We start from the raw sequence: 22,769 nt of genomic DNA on the forward strand, positions 1-22,769 counted from the left end.
ATAATTTCTTTTCACAACCTACCAAACAAATCCACTTCTCCATTCGCCTGATCCTAAGGAGCATCAGTCTGTCTGAAAGAGCATCCCTAACTTCTTTCCTTAAAGTAAATGTGAATTCTTAAGTACACACACATACAGAAATTACTACTTGAAAAAATACATATCTTCATAATCTTCTCATACGTGATTAAAACGATGATACATTTTGGGATAATCTTAACCCATTCTCCATCATGTATATATATATTTTTTTTTTTTTTTTTTTTGGTCTATAATATCAGAAAATGTCTAAGAGTAGCGCAAAAAAACCCTTTCCTCATCCTCTTCTGTATCTCAATCACCTTTTCTACATTCTGTGGTCACTGAAGATATTTTTCAACTTTTTAATGGACATCTTGTTCCTTCTTTCATGTACTGTGAGGCTTTTAAGTCAGTTCCCTCCTTTGACGAGGAAGTGCCTCCTAAACTCATGTTCCCCACCTCTAAAATCACCTGAGCTTTCACTTTTGATCCCTTCCTTCCTTTTGGCTCCATTGCAGATGAAAGTAAAAGATTTATAGTTAAACCCCAGTTCCACACAGCCAAGCAGGATGTCCAATGTCTCCACCCTCTTCCTTGCACTGAAGCCATTCTCAAAAAGATTTAGTACAACATTTTCCTGGCCCAGTTCAGAAGATACCTATTCCTTTTCTTCCCAGATGACAACAATCCTGTCAGCCATATCTAGTGTCCTTATTTGGGGAATCTGTTCTTCTGAGAACTAGCTGTGCTCTTGATGGCCCACAGAAGTTTGGTTGATGAGTAACGATGGACGCACTCGCACGCTCGCAGTTGGGATCATTCCAAATCTCACCAAACCAGAGGCTGGATGTCTGGCTGGCTCTCATATGCTGCTGTGATCTGATGCCACAAGCAGAAAACTTCTAGAAGACCATCTCAATTTTTGCTTTAATAGAATAATTAATTATAATTAATTAATATAAGCTATATTTTAATTATAATTAAATTATAGCGTTTTAATTATAAATAAATTAGCTTTAGTAAAAGGCCATATACGGGCATAAGTGATGCCCCCCCACCTGCTAGATAAGCAGAAGGAAATTTGTCTAATATTTTTGGCAAATATTTTATGTAACATGCGTTGCTGCTAACCAAGATTTTATCCCATTAAAAATACAAACAGGTTAGATTCCAGTCCCAGCATCACCAAGAGAGGTTCTGGAAGGCAAAAAAAGAGATCGGCCTGATGACCCCTGTGAAATTCTGAACAGTCTGCTGTATTGCAACAAACTGACCAAACACGAGGTATCCAGGTCAATAAACAAAATGCTCCCTGCATGCCAAGATTCCTCTTAACTAAATTTTGAAGATTTTTTTGAAGAAAAAGATACTCTGTACTAAAAAACATTCACATGTATGTGGAATTCCCTGTGGCAATGCATCATGTGGTCCTGTTGGTGTATGTCATGCAGTGAATAATGTACTGCTAATCACATAACTGACCTTGTAACACTCAAGTTGAAATGGAAAAGAAATGACGTCTACCATTACAGCTTACCTCTCATAAAAGTCAGCTGTTTCCTGAATTTATAGAACACTAGGTTCTTGTTAGGAAATCTCAGTGAATTCAGCTGTGTCCACTACTAGCAAACTAAAACAAGAATCTAGGAAACCTCAGAACAAGTGTACATCTGGAAGTAACAGTATGTTCCTATTATATTGCAATCATAATTAGAAAAGAATTCATATGTTTGAAAAATTTACACTTCATACCAGAGTATCTGCTTCTTTTATACGAGAATATCTTATTCTGTTCAATTGGGGGGAAAAAATCTTTATTTTTTATTCAATTTTTACTTGCAAAGTTAGGATTTTCCTAAACTTTTTTTTTTTTTTTTTTTTTTTTTTTTTTTTTTTTTTTTTAATAAGAGAATACCAACTAGGAAGAATTTAACATTTCCAGAACATTTCTGTGACAATTCTTTAAATTCTACAGATCAAATTTTATTTCTTTTAGCAAATCAGTAACTTCATAAAGTGTTAAAGATGAGAAACACATTTGTCACCCTTCCATTTCTGTTCGTTTTGTTTTCTGATTCAATTTGAGAAATAATAGTTAGATATCTAAAAAAATATTGCAAGAAAATCCTCTACTCACCATCTTCTATAGCTTTCTAAAGTTTATTAACACATTTGAAAAAAAGTCTGAGTCTTTTCTGACTCAAAAATACCCACCAGAATAGAGTCATAACCTTTATCATTCATTTTGAGGAGGAAACATGAAATAACATTATCACATCTCAACTTTTAGAATTTAAATATCAGAATTAATTCCTATTGTATCTGAATAAGGAAGGAAAGTTGACTCAGCACCAATGAAAACAAATTATTTGGCCTGTCATGATTCATGCAGCTTATTACAAATGAACAAACAAACAAACAAACATTTTTACCTATAAACTGAGAAAACTTGAAAATACTGACAGGCAATCAAAATGGAAGCCCACCAACCCCTTTTTACATGCTCTGTTTTCAGCACTAAATATTTTTTCTAATTTTGGAATGCATAGTCCTTAATTAGGAACTTATTTAATGTTTAATACAGCTAGAGGCTAATTACTAATTAGAATGCTTGAGAAATATATAATTTTTATTTTTAGATTTGTATAAATAAAATGTACTCTCAAACACTATTCAGTGCAAATTCTGGCTGCCATTTGCACTTGCACACTCATGCCAAGAAAAATACGAAGGAAGAATATGAAACAGCAGTTTTCTTATCCAATTTCAATTCTTTGCAAAGCCTGCAGGGAAGCTTTAGTGAGTACAGAACTTTTAGAAAGTGCTCACTCCTGATCACAGAAAAAAAGTTGAAACATCCCATTTAAGTTCTTTCCCAATCAGTAGTAATCAGAACCCTTCCCTACATAAGAAAACTTATGTCTTGGATAATTCCTGTTGCTTGCCATTCACACAGGTCCACTTTTAGATAGACTGGTAGGCAGTGATGCCTCAGTTCTTGCAACCATCATTTAATAAACACTGCAGTACAATATAGGTATTTAATGTTTTTCATTTTGAACCATAACTTTTATTTACTATACAAATAATAAAATAAATAAAGGCAAAAACTACTGGTCTCTGAAAATTAGGTGCCAGTGTTACCTGTCTTAACTTCATTCCAAAAAGAACACAATAATAGAAAAATTTAAATTATTTTACACATAGCTTCATAGAAACAGAAGATTGTTAGGTGTCTCTATTCCCTACCCTGAGTTGGTCTCATGAATTTCCATCTGCCTATATGGTTTTGAGCCAATTTCCATGAAAAAGCAATAATTAATAATATTATTTTAGACTGCATTTAATTCATGGGATGCTTCAAGTGTGCAAGTACAAAGAATAGCTCATCTTTTATTTCTTTATTGGTTTGATGACTATTAAGAGGATGATAAAAAAATTAGCTCTCTCTTTCCTTTATGCTATACATGAAAGAAATACCTACACAGCTCCATCTGTAAATTCGGTGCACATTAATTATGCCACAGCACATTTACATGCTAATCACTGTTTACATCTATCAAAGAGGTTCCATATCTTGAAGGATACAATGTTCACCAAGGTCACGATTTTAAAAAACCAAACTGAGCATCCCGACACCCAGAATACAGCTGTAGGTGTAAAGCCACACCATTTGAATTTATCCCCATTAGGTAGATTGCCCCAATATCAAATAAATTCCTAATTTCAAGAAATATGGACCAGGATTCTACATGCATGCAAGGGAGAAATAACCCCTCATTGATTCACAGGCTATCCTTCTCTCACTGGTCCTTTCTTTTCTCCTTCTTCTATTCAAGCACAGGCTCTTTTTTTGTCTTATGTAGGTCTGTGGCCTGTCTTTGGCTTTTATGAGTTCCCAGAATAATTTCACAACACACTGCCCTGTCTGTGAAGCATGTGCTCCTCAGGAACATAGCTCTTCTTGCCCTTTTCATTCATTTTTACAGGGGAACAGAAGAAAAAACCTGATTACAGTATCATTTTCTTTGCCTTCTTAATGAATTTTTTTGTTTGAATGCTGGGACCCTAAGATAACACAGTTTATTATTACCTTTTCCTGAAATAAGAGCCTCATTCATTTAGACTGTAATCAAAAGCTTTAAACCGTCCTCTGGTTGAAGCAGAGAGAATTAGGGATTTTTTTAGACATTAAACCTGTAAAAATAATACAAGGAGACTGTCAATCTCAGTCAGTCCATGGGGACAGTCTGAAGGGCCACTATTTAAATTAAAAGGAGAATATTCAGCAGTTAGAGCATCATGCAAATCACTCTCCTCAACAAACCACCTGCAACATAACTGCAGACAAGCACGAACAGAGCACATTGGTGGCAGATGCCATCTGTAAATACTCCACCAGAGTTTGACAGCACTGAATACTACTCATACCAGGATACTCTGCTGCTTACCAAAACACCCACGTTAATTCCGCAGACTGAAGTCTCACTGAGTCTTTCCACATAAGGTTACATAAGGATATGGAATGTTTTTTATTAATAATTTTTACTTCATTCATGAATTTGCTGTGAGCAACATACTCTCAGTTCGTATTCTCCAAAGTTAAAAAAAAAAAAAAAAAAAATTTGTCTAAACCATTCAAAGCTCCAGATACCAGATTTCTAAGAACAACATAAGGGAACAATAGTGTTAGTGGGACCAGGAAATCAAGAAACCATAAATAGATATTAAATACTGTTTTCCACCATCTTCAATAGTTCTGGATCCTGCAATCCATTCTTTCTCTGGATGAGGAAATGACGCCTCTGCAGGTTTTCCTTGTTTCCATAACAGACCACTGTAATTTGCCACACTGAGGCCAGCCAAAGGCATTGCATTTGCAGACAGTGAGCCATGCAGAGGCTCATCTGTTGGGCAATAATAAAAGCTACTGTGACCACAGACTCCTTTCTTGACTACAAGGTGCTGCTTCTCCACTGGGAAGCCTGCTCTATCCCTTGAAAGGAACGGGTTATAGATGGCACAGGTTGTGGATGTCACAACTCATCTGAGCTGTGGGACTACATGAATGTATTGGTAAGGATGGGTTGGAAATGAAGGCAAAATAGCTTCAGGAGCAGACCCACAGCTATAGAGTGGCTTTAAGAAGAGACCCAACCTCAAGATGAAGATGGAAAATCTTCAGTCTCTACGTGATCCTGATAGAAACCTCATCATCTTCCTTCTTTCTTTAGATCCTGCATGTAGGAATGGTCAGCAGCTGGAGGCAAGCAAGCAATGAGGTCAGGGCAAGAAACTCTATCTACTAACACTATTCCAGATGTTCAGTTTTCACAATTATATCAAAATTTAAGGAAGAAAAAATGCAGGAAGATGGGTTCACTTTATGAAGTGCGAGCCCAGAAGAGTAACTAATACATCTCACACACAGATTTAGCAGACACTACACTAACAGGATGAAACTTTGTCAGAAGGAAGACAAAAGAAAAGCAGATTGCTTGGTCTTTCAGGCTTTATCTTACTTTCTTCAAACTGCCTGTTAAAAATTACTAATTGCTAAACTTTGATTTTTTTTCCCGGCAGCATGTGAAAGAAACTGGGATAAGAACAGAGGGAGATTGCCAAATCCACAGTTAGAAACTTTCCACAGGCTTTTTTTTAGAAGAAATGGAGTTTCATTTCAAAATATTTTTCTAGCCTCTTCTACTGTGAAGACTGCAGTGCAATAATTTACAGAATGGATGCTATCTCTATAGATAAACAAAACCATTATTCACAAGAGATTTGACCTTAACCTTCCATCCTAAAATAGTATGGCCAATTACATAGCAGCAGCAGCCCACATCCTTAAAATATCTTTGACTGAATTATGGAACTAAGTGATAGTCTTGACTTCTCATGTTTGCTACAGACTGCAGCTAACTAGAAGAATAAAACATACAACTAAAACAAACAGCTACGTTTGTGACAAAATAAATTCCAGCAACTAAATGGTGAAGCAGAAGTATGTACTGTTGAATTTGTCGCTCTTGTTAAAAAGAAGAGCCCGAAAAAATGCACAAACTGAACTTTATCATTACATCAACTTAAGCAATAAACTAAGAGCTTCCAGGAAGTTTATCATCCTGTTTGCTGACTATAATTTGGCTTGTTTTGATACCATGTTCCTTTTCCTTCCACTCATGTCCCCCAAATCAGGCAAAAGCACTAGAACCTCACTGCCTATACTCCCAGCCCATATATTTTGTGTTATAGGGCAGAAAGAGCTTCTTGTCTTCCCTCTAATCTGAGGGAAAGAGAAAAACTGTGGCTTATTTGGCTAGAGAGGGGTAACAAAAACATGTGTCAAAAAGTATCCTAAACATACTGGGCATTTACCGAAAAAAGCCAGTGCAAACATTTAGGCAACAGGATGTTAGTCTGATACATTTTCATTTAAAGAGAAAATCACTGTGGGTCCAACAAACAAAAAGATTTAATGTTTACAAGAAGACCACCATTTGTCGGATGTTATGATATATTTTAATCCTATTTTTAGCATCATTTTTATGGAATTTCCTTTCCGTTAATACTCTACTTCACCAGAACTGCCAGCAACAAATGTGCTGAAGAGCACAAATCCAAAATACAGTGTCAGCACTAATATCATCATTATCATGATGATAATGTGACAACAACTCATTGATGACCAACATGGGATACTGCTCACTACATAATGGATATTTTCCTGTAACTTAAGCGTTGTTTCTAAAAATCTGTTCTATGTCTGGAATAGTGGGGTTATATCTATCACACAAAACTACAGAAAACTTAAATCTTACCCATGATTTTATAAGCCCTCTCTTGATGACCACTTCAAAGTAACAGCTTTTGAAATACAATAGTCATCAAAGAAAACTGCACTCCCTATTGTAATAGATAAATCAGCTGAACAACACGAGTTCAAACATTAGCATGAGACAAAAACTGATTTGGTGTTAGGGAACATTTCCTTTTCTTCTTTGCAGCCTCTGTCATTATCTACAAAGCACGGTAAGCACACATCACATTTTACTCTCTGTGTAATGAAACTCAGCATCCAGGACTAATATGAGTGAACAGAAGTTTGATAACATGCAAATTTTGCACACTATCTTTCCAATACCTGAGTGGACAGGTCTCCACATAAAACAGAAATACAACATCCATTGCAACAGAAAACAACAATATGACAAGGGCTTAGAGCACAGAACTGTCCCACCTGAGGGTGGAAACTTCTAGATGCAAAAAAGTCCAAGGAGGAACACAGGACACACAGGATCCCTTCTGAAAGCACCATAAAGCTCATCTCATTTTCTGAAAGAATGGCTGACATCCAGATATTGTTTTTCAACTATCCTTTCAGACAGCAAGGACACTTCTTTTTCACTGCCATTCAAAGAAATAAACTAAAGGAAAGGAGCACAATTTCCTGTCTATTTTTAAAAATCAAAGTTCACCTAAGGAACAAATGTGGGTGGAGGCACTGACAGTACTAAGTCCTTGTGGACAAGAGTAAGTGCATGGAAGTAGGCAAGATTTAGAGCAACCAGATCATGCTCAAGTAATTAAGCCTGACAGAAGAAGAAGAAAAAAAAAAAAAAAAAAAGTCTCCATGTGCAGAAAAGGTGAGTCAAACTGAAGCCAAATCCCCAGTGAAGATAGAGCTGCTCCCAGCTGAGCTTAGCAGCTCAATACATCAATATGTTTTGCAAGGAGTATTTAGAGGATTTAATGGCCAAAGGGGGCTTCCTGAACATGCTGTATTATAGAGCATTGGTGTATTTTAAAACAGAAAGGAGTCTTAGCCATGGGCCTTTTTCAGAAGCTAAAGAATGAAAAGGATCAGATCAGCAGAAGGATCAGACCGACAAGTCAACTAGAAATACACACCCTGTCTGTCACATAGCCTTTATGTAAATGGATAAAAGTGAATGGCATGGCTTTATACACATACTTACCTATGCAACAAACTATGTTCAAGGAAGCAGGACTAAGTCATTCTCTAAATACCCCGCAATAATCTGTATTTTTATTTTCTCTTCCCAAACTGGAAATCAGTTTGAGGAGATTTCATAACATGCTCCCTTCTCAGCAAATGGGGAAGTATATTATAACTGCACAGGGTCTCTTTTTTAAAATTTCTCCAGCACATGAAAAATTAACACAGCAAAATTCTGGATTACAGCATTCTGTGAAACCAGAAGGGTTTCTGAATGTACCTTGCACAAGTCTAAATGCAATGTTGTCAGTCTGGCAGCTATCCCAAAGCTACTTGACATTCTTTGTTTAAGCAGCATGCAAAGCTGTCTCAAACTAAGGAACAAGCAAAGTTGTCAAGAGACATGAACCTCCTGCTCCTACACAACCAGATTCTTACATGGTCACCCCAGACTATCATATCAGAGAATTATACGAGAACAAATAATAAAACAAAACTCTTCTTCCTTAATGGTTCAACACTTATTGGAACTGAATGTGTGCTTCCCTTCCTCTCCTAGAAAAGAAGAAAAGAAAAAAAAAAAACAAAACACCTGATTTCTTATTGCATTTGCCCTGTTCTGTTCATTTCCTCTTTAATGTAGGAACTGAGGCAAAGTTTTGCTCTTATGTCTGAAAGAGAGAGAATTCCATGATCTAGATCTAGCTCCTTAAGTTCACATCTCATGTCCCAGAGCCTCCTTTTTAGGAACAAGCCAGACTACTGTTTTTCCATGGGATCACACAATACAGTACAGGACAGCCAGATTTGGCCTCCTAAGGTCCAAAACCTCTTCTGTATTCAGTGGGAAGTCATTACATAAGGCTGCTCCTGGTAATTCATATATCGTGAGACTGCTGAGCTATGGGTAATTTAAAACTTTCTCAGATTAAGCAGTAGAATTTTGTAATTCCGATAACTTAATGGAGTCTGGATGAGCTTGACCCGCAGTACTGAACCAGTGGGTTCAATGTTCACGTGAAAGGCCCTGTGATCTCCGGAAGAAAACTCATCGGCAGTTCCTTCAGGCTATTCGGTCTCAAAATTTCCAGTGCTGTAAAATCTGCCCAAAGGTCTGATATGTCTAGTTTTTGAGATTCCTGAGCACTAGAAACAAGCCAAGTAGACACAATCCTTCCAGCTCCTATGTTTAGACTATGTATGTGCTTTTCAATCCCCATGAACGCCAATGGATTAATTTCTGACCGCAGGAAAACATCCGCAGCTTTACTGTTTGTGTCTGTTTGGAGCGAGTGCTGCAATAATTTTGACAGGCAGGAGGACCTACACGTCTGCTTTTGCCTCACCTCCATGAAGCAAGTCTTGCTCTCAGAAAGGAACCGCATGCCTAGTCACTGATTTTGGCCAAAAAATGACTTCGCAAACTGATAATGGTCTTTTCAATGTTTATCCTGCAACAAATTTTGTTTATTGACCACTTCATGAATAAATCAAATCAGATTTTGCTAAAGCTGACTTTTCACTGTGTGTATACATACAGGACTACCACTGTAAAAGGCTGTGTTAGAAGTCTTCACAAGCACAGGAGCTGATAAAGAGTCAAACACATCGACTGCTATCAGATCCAATACCATGATAAATAAATTCAGCACTCTTTAAGTACAAAATAACAACAGGACTGTTAGCAATTTAAAAGTGACCTGGAACTTCCAAGAAAGACAAATGCTTGGGTAACAACAAAGACTTCAGAAGCCCAGAGCAGACTTCCTACCTAGTCAGATATTTAAGTCTAAGAAATAATAGTCATTAAGCGCTTTCTTTAGAATTCCCTTACATAACATATAAAGGCTTCTTCGTCAATCAGCTTGAATCAGCCTTCCAAGGAAGTAAATAGCACAAGGAGGCAGAAAAAAAGGCGATGTGACATTAGTATAATACCCTCTGTTACAAAACCCAAAAATACCAAAATTTGCAAAGTGGCATACTTTCTCACTGGCTAAATCTAACCTAAAATGGAGGCCAGAATACAAATGGATTACAAATGCACTGTTTACAGGTAGAACTAGTCAGGCTATGATTTAACTGATGCATAATTAGGAGGACATTTTGTCCCAGGTTTTTGATTTTCTAGTACTGTCACCATTGTATATTGTTGGGGAGGGTGAAGCCAGAAAGCCCTATAAATATGATTGCTTAGATTCTGAGAATGTGAAACCTGTAAGTGAGATAGAATTGAAAGTAAGTTTTGATGTTTGAGGTGTCCTAGCTACTGGATGTCTGGGAAAACAGTTATGTGACCAGCTGAAGGTTACCTGCAGCCAGACCCAGAGGTCAAATGGAATGTCCTGTGTCACCCCCCAATGTATGGTTCATCCCACACCTGTACCCCTCCCCTGAAGTGTCAGGTATCTGTAACCCCATTGGCACAAGTCCTGTTCCAGCCCACCTTGAGACCCCTTATCAGGGGAATTCAAGGGTGGGCCGGTCTCTTGGCCCTCTTCCTCTTTGCCCTCTCCTCTTTGCTCTTTGCTCTTGGAATTTCCTCTCCCTACCTCTCCCTTCCCCCACCTCCCTAGGCCTTGCCACGAGCTGCAGCCTGGCAGCTCAGAGCAAGGCCTCATATCCTTTACAATAAACCTCATCTTCTAAAACCCAACTTCAGAGATCTCTCATCTACGTTCATCCACACCATACTGGAGTCCACAGCAGCAGCAGTGAAGCAATTTCTACAGTATATAACAGGTTTCTTCCCTTGTTTGGCTTTCCTAACAAATTACATATTCCATCTGCCTGGTCTAGTCCTACTCCTGTCTATCTCATGCTATCAGATGGCTCTCAGGTGAAAATAACTGAAATCAGCCACTTATTTTAAATAAATGTCACGTTAACCATTTAAAGTATGCTATACATATGATGTTACACCAGACTATTTTAAACAAAATTAAAGTAAAATGTGAGTGCTAGATTTTGTTAGAATATTGCTGCTCTGTCACACATGAACTAAACATTAATGCTTTTTTGGAATTTAGTTTAGATAGTTACAATAATTTTATAACATTTTAAAGTTCCCTTACATGATTCTAAGGACCTTACTAGGTTCTTACTGAGTTTGAATTTCATGATCAAGCTACTCTGCTAATTTGGTATACTGGTCATTCACTTCTAGAAAGGATAGAAACTCTTACTGAAACATATTCATCAAACATTAACTGTCAGCCAAGTTTGCAAGGCAAAATCCTTGTATCTAAGGATCAACAGTTTACTCTTTTTTCTTTTCCATAGGACTATGCTAAAGCTATCAGATTCAAGTCTCAAAAGCTTATAAAAGTGCTAGTTAATTAGATCTTTGGGACATACAAAGAACTGGTTTTTCCATTTAATTTAATGTAATATTCTGGAAATAGAGTAATCCTCAGTAGAGTATATTAGCCTAAGTAGCATGTTCCTGCGTTTTTCCCCCCACATTAGACTGTATAAACTTTCAAGGTCCAACACTTTCTTCTACACTCTATAAAAAACAAAACCCTGACAAACATTTCACTCAATTTCACTCTCAAAGTTTAAAATAAATAAATAAATAAATAAATGGATGAAAACTGGAGAAAGCAGTCAGAACAATAAGGATGTACTGATGCAAACAGGAACTCAACCCTTTTTTTTCCATGTTAGAAGAAAAAGAACAATCTTTTCAGAGAGGCATTAGGTCAGAGACCTCAAAAGCAAGAGGCTGGTAGCTAACACTCCTGGATGAAACAATGTCAAGGATATACTAGAGTATCCCCAATGTTTGTGATGCAATGTCAGGGAATTAATTAGTATTTTTATGCCCTTTCATGCATTAGTCGATTATGCTCACAGTTTCTAAACAATGTAGTGTTCTGTATTAAATTTTAAAGACTATCCAGGTTATATCTTAAAACTAAAATACCAAGTCATGGGGGAAAAAAAAAAATCCTTAAATTATTAAAGGCTTACAAGCCATGCTTTTAGAGTCAGGTGCAAATCCCCAGAGGAATAAACCTTAGATAGCATTTTTTCCTGATTTCTGCTCGCCCCTCCTTTTTCTGGTTGTTGTTTGCGGGCGGGGGGAGGTGTGTCTGTTTGGGGGCTTGGGGTTTTTCACAGTACAAGTGCGAAAACCATCAGCTTCTGGATAACTGGAGAGCAATAATTGTGCCACTCATCCAGCAGTAAGGAAGTACATTAGAAACAACACAATGAGCTTCCACAAATTTTTTGCAACATTCAGTAACTTTTTCCTACATACTGCAGCTGTAGAAGGTAGAAGTGAAAAGAGGGTGCTGAGACACATCTGCAAAAAATGCACCACTACATATGTGAAATCAACTGTCTTTCTTTGCAAAGAAAAGTGAGTTCTGCAAAGACACAATTAAAAGGCTTAATTTTCCATGAAGGAGAATCAAAACTGAGAGAACTAAAGCCAGAAAATCATCAAATCCATTTATGTGGACTTATGTTCATCTGGAATACTTATTAAGGCCCATATTCCCATAACAGACCCACATATAGGTAAATATACTCTGGTGTCTAATAATTCCAGACTGCACAGAACACAGACACAGATCTGCAGTACAATAAACTGGAAACATCACATGTATTCACCTTCTCTACAGAATTTCAGTATGGCTTGACAAAATCACACAGACAGGGCCTTGATGATGTAACAAATCATCAGCACAATGGCTACGTGGGACATTTCTGCTCCCTAGGCATCACACAGCCCTCTGAAAGTAATGATCTTATAAATTCATATTACCAAAAAAAAAAAAAAAAATATATCTTAGTGCATAGTCAGTGGCTGTACAAGAAGCATTTCCTGATGTTCATACAGGAAATAAGGCAGATTGCTGTCTCGGCTACCTTCCGCCTCAAGTGCGGAACACATTCTTTGATTTTGTCATGCCTTAAAAAAAAAAAAACAAAGCAAAAAGAATATTTAAACAAAACAAACAAATAACCCCCACAGCCCTCCTGGGCAAAAAAAAAAAAAAAAAAAAAAAAAAAAGAAAAAGAAAAAATCAACCACTCATGATTTTCCCCTTCTGCAAAAAAGATGAAGATGCAAAACCCAACTGCTAGTCATATCACTTAGTATGTAAATGGCAGAAAATCATCATAATGTCCACAATGTGAGAATTTACTTGGGGCTGGAAATTTGACAGCACTCTTACTATTGTAGATGAATAATTTTTCGTGAACTTTTTAAAACCCATGCACAATTGAATTCCATTGGTGTCCAAGTTTTACAGAAGCATACAACTTGGAAAACTTCTTTTTACACTTATGTTTCAGTGTGCCTGCATTACACGCAGCAAAAAGCCCATTTTGGAAATTGGTAAACTCTTGCATCAGGATTAAGTTAATTGTATGTGTTTTCTTTTACAACATTTGAAGCAAGTCTGAACGGCAGAACTTGCCAGTCTACTTCTTACCAAATGTATTTTTTTTTTCCTTTAAAATGAAATACACAAAAGATAAAATATCACACGTTTCTCACAGATACTTCTGTGAGGCTTTGAAGTGAATTTTATATGAAGTTCTTTGCTTTGGAAATTAAGATATCATTAAGCAAGGTTTTGAGATACAGCAATTTTTTATGTCATTAACTTGGAAACATCATTAGCATCCTTTTTTTCTTTTAATAACTACTAAGAATAACTAGAAACTAAGCATTTAGAATAAAAAACAGGTCAGAGTCGTGAACCTTTATCATAATACCAATTAACTGCTGCCCCAGAACTGTGAGAGCATTGACTAGAATGGTGGGTCATTCCTAAATTTACACAACATCCTACAGACACCAGACCACTGTGGGTTAGACTTAGCATATGGATACAGCAGAAGGAGATGCTCTGTAAATCTAAAAAAAAAATAACTGTGGGGATAATTTTCTTCTGTGGGGATAAGAAATTCTTCTTGAAAAAGCATATTTGATCTAACGAGATATGTAATTTCCTTCCATTTTTCTCCATGCAGAATTAAGGATCAACAAGGCTCTTCAATACAACTTTTTTGTGATAATTGTGAGATGCCATTTTGAGGCTATTGCTGAATTTTACTGCCTTTCTAAGAACAATTCACTCAAAGTCCCCAGGAAAAGCATCATCTATTGCAATAGCAAATTAAATTGAGATGTGAAGGTTTTCTTCAAGGCAGTTAAAAATCCAAAGCAAAACAGAGTACATCAACTCATCCTACTACTACCATCCCAGGTAAGAACACACAGGAAAGAGCTGCCTTTGCAATGGGAGGATTCACCATTTGCCCTCTCCACACAACAAAGGAATTCAATGTCCTGAGAAAAAATTCAGTTTAGGTTGGAAATCACCACTCACAGCAGCTCTATGATCACATCCAGGGAGCCAAGCATCAGTTCAGACACACAATTTATATAAAAATAAGGGGAACTCTATAGCAGATTATCATGGCTTGTATTTCATTATTATTATTATTTCACTTTCAAAACATCAGTATGAATGAAATGAGATTTCTTCAAAAGTAAGAACTTGCTTTCTATGACCTCCTTAATCATTACAGAGCTGTACTTCTAAGAGCAATGTCAAATGATGACTACAATCCTCATCTGGGCCATCTACAAGCCTATAAAGGGCCAGTATTTGAGAATTCTGTCAATCTGCTTCATGAAAGATTTCTGACCTGCATACAGCAGTCCCTCCAGCAGATGATTTCTTCAACAGATCCCTTATCACAGATGATCCCTCATCACAGATGATCCCTCAAGTCTGAAGCTAACTGTGTATTTTCCCAAGACAAGCACAGCCAGCGCCTATCTTTGACTTTTTATACCTTTTATTAACATATTCTCAAGTACAAATAGTTCCTACTTCCTTACGATAATAATACAATGTCTGGCTAGATGTTATTATCTCACAAAGACTCCTTTGCATGAGAACTCACAGGCTGACACAGGAAGATAGTGCAGCCAAGACATACACATATACATATAATTTATAAATTTTTTATGTGAAGGGGGGATTGGTATAGCAAATGAAGGAGTTGAAGGTATATCACTGTTGCTTGCTTATAATATCAGTAAGAGAAGTTGCCATTACTTTCTTTATAAAAAATCATTTTTATGCTTCCTTGCAAGCTAAAGAAGAAAAACCATTATAAATTATTACCACCTCAGAACCAAAAGAATTTGTCGTAGATTTGTTCAAAGACCATTTTTATCAATATCTATTATGTAAATACCTTATATCCTAAGGTCACCATCATCTGTAATACCTACAGTTATTAATTAGTAAGCACACACAAACCAGATATTTCAGAGTTAGAAATGTATTGCACATTCCTAGAAACAGGTTCTATCAGTAAGCAAATCACTCAATTTAATGGACTGTGTGGAGGAATTTATCCACTGATCAATAGATTTAAGAGTGCTTTTAGTAAAGAAGACTAAGAGAAATTACAGAAAGATTGGGAGAGGAAATACATACTTAGAAATGCTAATAATCTGCCCATGGACCAAATTTCAAAGACATTAGGTTTAAGTATAAATTTGGACTTCCTTCATTTACTGTAGCATGAATAGTATCCTAGTCCTGTAAGGTTTGGTGCTTGCAAAGAGCATGATGATCAGGAACACACAGTATTCCTCATTACCTGCAGAGCACAGGAATTCTGCGCTGGAGACATTTGTTAACAGCTTTCTTTGGACAGACACATACACCTCAAAGTCTGTCTGTTAGCCATGCCTGACATGTACGGGTCTTATCTCTAATTCACACTGAATTTTAAAGGCATGATCTTCAGACTTTCTGGACCATCTTAAAAAACCTGAGGCTTCATTCAAAAGCAATGAAACTAAGTTTAGGGAATTAAAGTATTCCTTTAATGAAATTGTGTCATCATCAAGAATAACCAATGTATTCTTTCCCTCAAATTCTTGGGTGGTACATTGAAAAAAGTTTAAGAAGTTGAAAAACTTAAAAAATATGAAACTAGAAATTTTTGATACTCAAACTATAGGTGCAAAATCAGGTAATCCATGTAGTAATGCAAGAAGTTACAACTTTTTCAAGCATCAAGAGGAAAAAAAAAAAAGTTGAATCAGAACTTGTCTTTTACTTCACATTTATAACTGTCAACTCATCCAGCAATGAAATAAAGAAAGTAAATAATTTTTCAAGCGCCATGAAGCAATGGAAAGAATATCCCAAACAAATCTGGGTATACAGAGCCTAATTTTTTGAAAATGCAAAACAGTGGTGAAATTCCATAACTGCCATTGGATTTTGTGAGAATAAAAAATTCAGGTAATTCTACTATCACACTGAGCTTCATAAATTAATGTATATGTTTCCAAAAATTTCTGATGTTCAATTCAAGGCTCATGGCATGTGAGGTGCAACACATTGCATTTCAGATATAATAACATGTTTGAGACAACTTTAATACATCACATCTAGGGGAAAAAAAAACAACAACAAACCTCGTAAAAAAGACCCCCTTCTAGACTCAAAAAACCCATCCTTTAAACCAAAACTTTATGGAAGAACATGGAGAACCACTACAGCCCAAATTGTATCAGAAAGGAAAATGCCAGAGCATAATTATGTTTAATTATGTTCTACTAACAATGAGAACACTTCTCACCAATTGAAAAGCCACAAAAATAATGCTCTAATCATCATCATTCAGGGCACTGTCGTAAGCACTGCTTTGTTTTTATACACTTTTTGGGGTCCTTTTTCCTAAGTATCTTTTCTATTGGTTGCAAATAATTTAAATACCACCTCTCAAATGTGCTTTAGTGCAGTTGAGTATATTCAAGGACTAAACAAAACAGCTACACAAATATTTTAATTATGAAGGCTTGTTTCCATTTTTAAGCATCATAAGAAACTGCAGACAGCTTAGTGCAACAGAGGGGAAGAAGAATGTCCTCAGACAGCAATAATAAACAAACACCCTTTTATTCTGCTCAGACCTAGTAACGATTGGGCACAACAGTACTTAGCTCATCCGATGAATTTAGATCACTAAGATCTTTTCTTCTAATCCATCATCATTTTTAATTCCTTGAAATACTTAATTTATTTTTTTTCTCATGCACTGAACCCATACTGTATTACCCCTTGAATGCTTTTGACTGCAGTTTGAAAAGTTTTGGGACCCTTTACCTACCAGCCAGTGGGATGTCAGGCTGAGAAGACAAAAGTGAATCTGTTGTGGCTTTAATTTCATTTTACAAAATGACTGAGACCTAAATTAACCCAACATTTGACTGTATACATCACAGTGATCATGCAAAACAAGCCACAACACTAGAGAAAAGCAGTACTTCAAAAGTGACTGTTACTCAGGCATCTAAGTAAAGTAAAGAAAAAATGTGCTCACTTTCCTACCTCTACAAAACCTATTCAGACCCAGCAAGGCAATGACAGTACAAGACAGGATTATTTGACCCACATATATACAGAACTTCTATGCATATTCTTTTTCTAAGTCATACAGACTACTTTCTTCTTTAGAGCATTAATAGCTAGTAAGTGGGAAGTCCTTTTGTAATATTTTCAACTGCCCACACAACTGTTTCCAGTAAGGAAACAGTCGTCCTCCAATTAAGTTTTCAGTAATTAACATAATTCGGAGTGGGGGAAAACAGCCAGCCCACAAATTAAAAATTTCACAGTTCTAATTAGAGATGGACACAAAAGTGTTACATGTGAAAACAGGTATGGATAGTTTTCAAGGTTAAAAAAACCTTGACAAAAAGCAGATTACAGTCACGCCGATCATCACAGCCTTATTCTAAACTCCCCATAGTCTTTTTCTTTACAGAAACAACAGCGACACAGCCCATACTTCAAACTGAAATCACATTAATTAGCTAGGCAGCAAAGTTTCAAAGCATACCAAATGCTTACTAGAGCCCACTCTGCTATTGTGTTTAACGTTGAAAACAAGTCATGATGAGGGAAATCTACATGATAAGCATACTTCAGCTACGGCGCAAAGGTTTTAGTCTGCCTAGAAATTGGCAACCGCTGGCTGTGTTTTCTATACTCCATGTTATGTTTCTCTGCTCGCTGGAACGAATTGGCTGCTATGAATGAAAAGAAACTTTGCATCTAATCAGTGGCATGAATTTAGACTGAAAGCTGCTGTGCAGGACTTCTATGAAGAGTCTGGGCCCTCTGCCATCCTTGTGCTTGTGAATGAAGCAGCGTGAGCCACATGCCCTACTCCTCCTCCCCCCCAGCTGGGGCCTTCGCCCTTCCCTTTGCTGGGGGGACTGGGGAACCAACCCTTCACTGGTGAAACGACCATGACCCAGAAAGGCATTCAGTGCCATCAATGCCCTGCTTCAGAGATCTCAGCTGCGCTTTCCGTCCTGCCGCTTTCACTCCTGGTTTCTAAATCAACTCATGAACCAATGGTGAGGGAGCCCCCCATGCTCATTCCCTTGATAAATGGGCCCCTAAACTGATCTCTGACCTCCCTGCATACTTTTCCCAAGTTACTGCCGACCCCAGAGACTCTGCAGCCCACCGTCCTTAAAGGTTTGATTTTGGTTTTGTGTCAGGACATACTGATCAAGAAGAAAAAACAAGCCCACAACTTTATTACCATACAATTGCTCCAGCAGCAAAATCCTTATTCTTCTATTCACTCATAAGGACTACCATATGCTTTTGATTAAAGTACCACGTCCAATGAGTTTTCAGGACACACAAAACAATACAAAATCTATTTAGGTTAATAAAATTTCGCATTTTCTTCAAAATTAGTAATATATGTCCTACTTAACAAAAAAAATTTAAATGTTAACTATTTCTGAATATGGAAAAAGAACCAGCTGCTATTAAGTAATTAATTTAATTAACTTCAGAGCTGAGTCAGACTTGGAATACATGCTATTAAAAATTTAAAAGAACAATCACAATGTCTGTTTCAGATATTTATTTGTTTAGTTCTCTTCTACAGTCTTTAACTATATTCAAATAATGCTTAGATTGACTTCAACAATTCACCTCCCAAAAGTTTTAAATATGCATTTAAAACAGTAGAACTACAAAATAACATCTTTTTCTGTGGAATACTGTATTAATGGTTTTCTTCCATTGAAAATATCAATATGCTAAGGTGCCCAGCACATAATTCAAGCTTATCACTTCCATTTTCAGGAATTTGTCTATATATAACTACCCAAGTATTCCCATTCTAGAACTGTTCTTTTTATGCATCTACCCAATGAATTTATCCAGATATGCTGCCATACAAACTGTAAATATTATTAAACCCCTGAGCTTTTAGATTTTTCATTAATGAGCATTTCTCTTTTGCTAAATTACTTTAAAGGGATCCCATTTTACTAAATAAAATGTATTGCAGTTCATGTTAAGTAACCTACAGCTATATGAAGACCTCAACAGATTAATCCCAAAGTGTGAAGGAAGCTTCTGACTGTGAGCAGGAGGAAGGTTACTGATCTCTACTTCATACAGGGAACTTTTCCCAGGCAGGGGACCAGCAGGGCTCCAGAAGCAGCTTCACTCATCACTTCTCTCCACTCAACACAAATGACATCTCTTTGTCCCATACTCAAAGATGCATTAGACAGCAAAACTACAGATTAAGTGTGAAGTGTTTTGCCAAAAGCTGAGAGACAGGACACACTCAAAAAGCAATGGACTTCTAGTGCGATCACTCCCATTCCACGCCACATGACAGATCTTCAGTTAGACATACTCCCTTGCTGTTGCAAAAAAAAATGGGATTGGTCAAGCAGAGACAACCATAGCAGGAAGAAGAATAAGGATTAATATATTGCTTAACTGAAAGAACAGGGACTGGCCATGTCTTCCCTGATATCATAACAATGTTGCACAAATTACATCTATCTACAACACTGAGTAGATACTCTACAGTGGAAAAAAAAAGCTGTACCTATGACAACAAAATCACCCAAGAGGATTAATAGAGTTGGCAGAAGTTCAACAGATACCAGTCCCTGGCACTGCATTGAAAACTAATCTGTCCCTGCTCTCCTCTGTCCAACAGAACTGCATTGATATGAGCAGTGAAGTACAACTCCAGTAATTGTGTTTAAGCTGAAAAACGTACATTCTGACATGTAAATTGTATACCTCTGTATAAGTCATTAGCGTTTATATTCAAAGCAGAATTCTCTACTGCTTCAGAAGACCAGCTAGTAATAGAAATAGATTAAATAAACCCTGGAGTTTACTAGAGAAAGGAATTTCACCTTCCTAGTGTTTCATGACTATTTCTGAATAACCAAGAACAAACAAGACAACCTAGAAACCCCAAATTTCAGAGCAAGGTTTTTATGCAGAGCGCACTCAAGTGTTTTTATCTACTGATTTCTGCTTACAATTCATTGCCTTTTTCTGCCTGTTCTCACTTGCTCACCATTTCCACTGCTATCATCCACTCCCAGCTCATAATTCTGTTGATTTATGCTATAATACCCTTTTTACCTGATCCTGTGATTACAAACATATTCACCATATGGGAAAAGAGTCAAGGTCTTTCCCAATCCAACTTTAAGTTTTGGTACTGAAAGGGTGCAGGCTATCAGAGATGCAACTGCTTGGAAAATTCTGCTCAAGCCAGTGGCTCTGGACTGGAACAGGCTCAGAGGCTGTAGAAAGGTGGCAGATGAAGAGTGAAATCAGTGCAGCGGTGTGCAGGGTGCCAAGAACACTGAGTGCAAACAGATTCTGTGGGCAGTGATGGTGGAGGCTTCTAATTAGCCTCGAATGGGCGCTTCCGAGCTTTTCACTTGGTTGAGCTGACTGGATTCGCACACAAGAGTAAAAGCCTATTCTCTGCCATTAGGAAAATAACCCCACTGCATCCTCCATTTTGCCCCTCCCTCATGCTTAGTGAAATTCTACAAAACATGAAGGTGTCAGTTTCCTAACCAAACACACAGAAAACTCTGTTCTTGCATGGTATCTGTTTATTAAAAGCAAATGAACTGTGCTTTACAGACTTGGCCATAAAAGAGTAAAGATAAGCATTTCATTTGTGCTAAGTGCTTAAATGCATGCAGAACGATGTCACCACTCGGTGTGTTGTACAAAATCAACATTATCATATTTTCCCAAGATTACAGAATTATTAAAATATGGAACTTTAAAAATCACTTTTGGCCATTAAAACTTTAACTACACCATGAGAAAAAAAAATGAGTAGGATTTTTTAAAATTGATTCAATAAAGCACTATCTAGGTACCCCTCACTAACAGAGAGCACATGCCTATCTCTGAAAAGCACCAGTTTATATTTAAAATATTTTTAACATCTGAAGCACTGTGTTTTCTTCTATATATTGTTGTGTTTTCCCTGCAATATCTTAAAATTAACCAGACCTCTCCTTCATCTGTTTCAAAAGACATTTATCTCCTCCAGGTCCTCAAAGCCTGCTCCTCTTTTCCCCCCACCAGTGCTGCTGGCTACTTTTTCATACCAGCGATCCTGCTCAACTGAATGGTGGAACAGCCTTTTTACATCATGTTTTCTTGCACTATTTCTAACACAGACTGCACAAGGCCAATCTATGTTAAAAAAAAACTAGCTAGAGGTTCAGACATGTCACTAGGAGACAATTAAATTTACCCTCCATACTATTTCCCTAACCAAATCCAGGAGAACCGTAGAAAGCCTCCAAAATCCATAGGTACACACTCAAACCTTGTCACTCATAATTTTTAAAATGCTTGGGCCACAAAAATAAAATTCCAGACACTCAAGTCTCCTATTTTGCAATCTGTTATTGGCAGGACTAGCAGTTTTTGTAGCATTCCTCAGTCTCTGTCTCTGCTCCCTCCCATCTTTGATTAAGCAACGACTCCAGATGCCAGTTGTCAGAATACCCACCCCACAGCAAGGGGCACCCCTGCCAGGAACAGTATGGCTTGAGTTCCAGTTGGTCCAAACAATGGAATTCTGAATGCACCATAAACAACAGGCAAATCCCAGAATAACTCTGGTGTTTCTACGACATTTATCCATTATGTGTTATCCAGCACTATTATCAGAATACACAATCTACAATACACATTAAGAGTCTTCTTAGCTAATGTAAATTTGGACGTTCAAAGTAAATATTTATTTAAACTAAGACAAAGCACTTCCATTATGACACTAGAGTTCCAGGATAATGTTAACTTCTTTTTGCGTTTTTGAGCATGTACAGTAGCTCCAGTAAACGCCTTTACAAACATTAAGTATGCTTCTGGAAACAAGTATTTTATTCATGGTCACTTAATTAATTCAGTTTCTGGTTACCAAAGAGAGGTGACAAAAGCTGTCATCTTTTATTCATACTAGAGGCAGGCAGAAAAGACTGAAAGTGGAAAAAACTGAATATGAATGAAGGAATTCTTCACAGCATAAAGAACAGTTTCCAATGGAAATCTCTACAGATAAATCAGATGGAAATCTTCTGAAGTAACAGGAAATCAGGAAAGAATGCCAGGAGGCCTGCACAGATGAACAAGTAGGCCCTGGACAAACTTAAACACAAACAGGTGGCTTAAAAAGAGTGGAAGCAGGGAAAGGTAGCCCAAGAAGAATACAGAAAAAAAATGTCTGAAGAGCCAGGGAGATGGTTAGGAAAACTAAAGCAGAAGTAAATCTGGCCAAGGACACCAAGGGTAACAAAACAAGATACAAGCGTCCTTAGGTCCATCAGCAGCAGAAGAAAAGGGAAAATGTGGGTCCACTCAGGAAGAATACTGGTAACCTGGTGACCAGGACATTGAGAAGG

General features: G+C 37.1%; 1 protein-coding gene across 3 annotated transcripts in view; it reads right to left on the reverse strand.

Annotated features, from left to right (window-relative positions):
* Nucleotides 1-22,769, reverse strand: part of PREX2 (phosphatidylinositol-3,4,5-trisphosphate dependent Rac exchange factor 2) — a 177,466-nt gene that overhangs the window by 134,044 nt on the left and 20,653 nt on the right. The window lies entirely within an intron of this gene.

Source organism: Hirundo rustica, chromosome 1, assembly GCF_015227805.2.
Source record: "Hirundo rustica isolate bHirRus1 chromosome 1, bHirRus1.pri.v3, whole genome shotgun sequence".
NCBI classification, from domain to species: domain Eukaryota; kingdom Metazoa; phylum Chordata; class Aves; order Passeriformes; family Hirundinidae; genus Hirundo; species Hirundo rustica.